The sequence below is a fragment of the Cervus canadensis genome, chromosome 7 (assembly GCF_019320065.1).
Source record: "Cervus canadensis isolate Bull #8, Minnesota chromosome 7, ASM1932006v1, whole genome shotgun sequence".
Lineage (NCBI taxonomy): Eukaryota > Metazoa > Chordata > Mammalia > Artiodactyla > Cervidae > Cervus > Cervus canadensis.
In genome coordinates, this window is record NC_057392.1 from 30,282,327 (window position 1) to 30,285,561 (window position 3,235).

Genomic DNA, 3,235 nt, shown 5'->3' on the forward strand with positions numbered 1-3,235 from the left:
CTCAGCTGGGAATCACAGGGTAATATTTTCACCATACTCTGTCACTCAAAACGATCGCATGTGCACTCAGATTCAAGAGGAGGGACATAGACCACCCCCCCCCTCCCCCCCGCCCACAATGAGGTAAGTTGAGTTGTAAGAAGAACATGTGAAGTGAGAGATATTGTGGTCATCATCTTTGGAAATTACAAGTTGCCAGAGGGCTCCAAAATCACTGCAGATGGTGACTGCAGCCATGAAATTAAAAGATGATTGCTCCTTGGAAGAAAAGCTATGACAAACCTAGACAGCATATTAAAAAGCAGAGACATTACTTTGCCAACAAAGGTCCATCTAGCCAAAGCTATGGTTTTTCCAGTGGTCATATATGGATGTGAGAGTTGGACTATAAAGAAAGCTGAGCACTGGAGAATTGATGCTTTTGAACTGTGGTGTTGGAGAAGATCTTGAGAGTCTCTTGGACTGCAAGGAGATCCAACCAGTCCATCCTGAAGGAGATCAGTCCTGGGTGTTCATTGGAAGGACTGATGCTGAAGCTGAAGCTCCGATACTAGGGCCACCTGATGCGACAAATTGACTCATTGGAAAAGACCCTGATGCTGGGAAAGATTGAAGGCAGGAGGAGAAGGGGACGACAGAGGATGAGATGGTTGGATGGCATTACAGACTCAATGGACATGGGTTTGGGTGGACACCGGGAGTTGGTGATGGACAGGGAGGCCTGGCGTGCTGTGGTTCATGGGGTCGCAAAGAGTCGGACACAACTGAGTGACTGAACTGAACTGGACTGAGAGACCAGGTTCTTTAGGAGCAGAGCTGGAAATAAGGATTCTTGTGCAATCACTTATGAAGGAACAGGGAAGGAGACACCAGGTAAGACGTGGTTTCGCATGAGCTCTAGCCTCTGCCTCGTCTCGGGAGGAGCTCTGGAGCCGACATTGCTCTGTACCGTCTGGCCCACACTGAAGCGAAGAAGCACACCCACTCCAGTCACCTGCTAGCTCAAAGAAGTTGCGGCTGTGGGGTTGTAACTCCCAGGAACCTCAGCAAGAATCAGCTCCAGCTGCCCAAGGGCACTTCTCAGGTAAGGATTGCCATGGGAGACGTTAGTAGAAGAATCACTAGGAATCTGAACAAGGTGTAAGGGCCTCTGAGGGCATATTCAGCGGCTAACGTCTATCGGGACCAGCAGGACAAGCCTGAGTCTCAAGTAAGTCCAGGAGGTCCACCCTTAGGATGGGAGATGCTAAAGGGTTGAGTGGGAGGTGCATTCATGCCACATTCATGGTGTGGAATCCAAACAGGATTTGGGGACCTGCTCAGAAGACATGCAGATTTCAGGGTAGGAAATCTACTTAAATTGGCTTAAGCTAAAAAGAAAAGGTTTTGGATGATGAAATGAGAAAGTCAGTAGAAAGTGCCGTTCCAGGCTGGATCTGGGACTCCGAGATATTTTCAAGATGTGGCTCTCTGTCTTTCCATTCTTCCTGCCTTTTTTGGGTTGTCTTCTCAGGAGATGTGTCCTATCTGGTGACATGATGGCTGCCAATAATGCCAGGCCCATAGCCTCTCCTCTCAGTAACCCTTGTGGGGAAAGGGCTTTTCTTTATCAATCATTCTTACAACAAAATCATTAGCTTTGAGGAGCCCGACTTGGTTCATGTGGGCATCCTGAACTAATTACCGTGGCCAAGGTGATATGATGCTCTGACTGGTCAGCCTGAGTCACATGCTCGCCCTTGAGCAAAAGATGGCATTAATTTCCCTGGAAGCACAAGGATCAGAAATAAAGGAGGGGCAGTGCTACAGGAAGACCAGGCGACAGGTGGTAGAAGAAGAGGATTAGACAAAACTGGGAAATACCCTCCACAGAGGAAATTAAAGAGCACGTGGAGAGCCCAGGAGGTGCAGTTGGTAAAGAATCCACCTGCCAGTGCAGGAGATGCAAGAGACTAGTTTAATCCCTGGGTTGGGAAGATCCCCTGGAGAAGGAAATGGCAACCCACTCCAGTATTCTTGCCGGGAGAATTCCGTGGACAGAGGAGCCTGGTGGGCTACAGTCCGTGGGGTCGCAAGGAGTCAGACAAAACTGAGCACAATTGGAGAATCCAGTCACTGGTGAGCTAGGACCAGGTTAAATGATTATGAGAGGTCCTTAGACCTCATTTAGAGTCAGATGTCCTTCAGCCTAGGTTGCATCTGATTCCTCTCTCCAGGGACAATCTTGATTACAGGATTTGGAGCCAGAGTCATGAACATGAAGGTTTAATCACCCGGGAGAGGCTTTGTGGCTCCAGCTTCAGGACTGAAGAAACTTGAAAGCAGGAGGCCAAAAAGTCTTTACAATTTTTCAGAGAAACCAGAGATTCTAAGTGACCACACTAACTTTTAAAAACTGTTAACTGTAGCTTTTGTTTGATCAAATATCGCATAAAGATTAGAGGTTTGAAAAATAAAATCTGTGAAGAAAGTAAAAAAAATTGGTGTTAATTAACCAGGGAAAACAAAGGAAATACATGCATGCACACACACCACACACACACACACACACACACACACACACATCACAGAGATTGAAGTGTATTTTTAATTAAGTTGTCTTCCTTATTTAAAAAGATGGTAACTAGCCATTCTTGAGCTCTACTGAGGATGAGATAAAAAGCAAATGGGCTTAATTGCAGCATTGGGGAATTAAGCATGATAAGGAATTCTTTGTTCAACACTGGCCTAAATTTTAAGCTCTATTTAATTGTAAGCTTCCTCTGGGTAAAAGAACTGTGTCTTCTTCATCTCCCCCAAAGGTTGAAAGGGTGAATAACTGAAAAAAAGAGTAAAACAAAGAGATATATAGACCTATACCAGATTCTACAACTTCTAAGATTTTATTTATGGCTACCAAGGAATGTCATTTATCCATTTTATCAGTTAGGAATATTTTGGTTGCAAGTATCCAAAAACGTGACTTTAGTGTTTTAAACAAATAGGGGATTGTTTCTCTTACTTAACAAAAAGTCTCAAGGCAACAGCTTGCTGGCTCTGGTTTGCAGCTTATAATTCTTTTGGCCTTTACCTCATATTTCCAAGAAGGCTGCCACAACTCCAAGTATTACACCCATCTTCCATAAGAAAAAAGGATGGAGGAAGAAACAACACCTATCTGGGGAAAGTGTGTGCTTTTCCAAGACTCACAGAGTAAACACAAACTTGTGTCTTATTGATCAGAATTATATACCTT

The 3,235-nt window shown here is 44.9% G+C and overlaps 1 long non-coding RNA gene across 1 annotated transcript; it reads left to right on the plus strand.

Moving 5' to 3' along the window:
* The first annotated feature begins 687 nt into the window (after positions 1-687).
* LOC122445518 lies at positions 688-2,480 on the plus strand. The gene is made up of 2 exons (XR_006270551.1): positions 688-1,084; positions 2,217-2,480. It is a non-coding gene; the product is annotated as an uncharacterized LOC122445518 (long non-coding RNA).
* Positions 2,481-3,235: the final 755 nt, after the last annotated feature.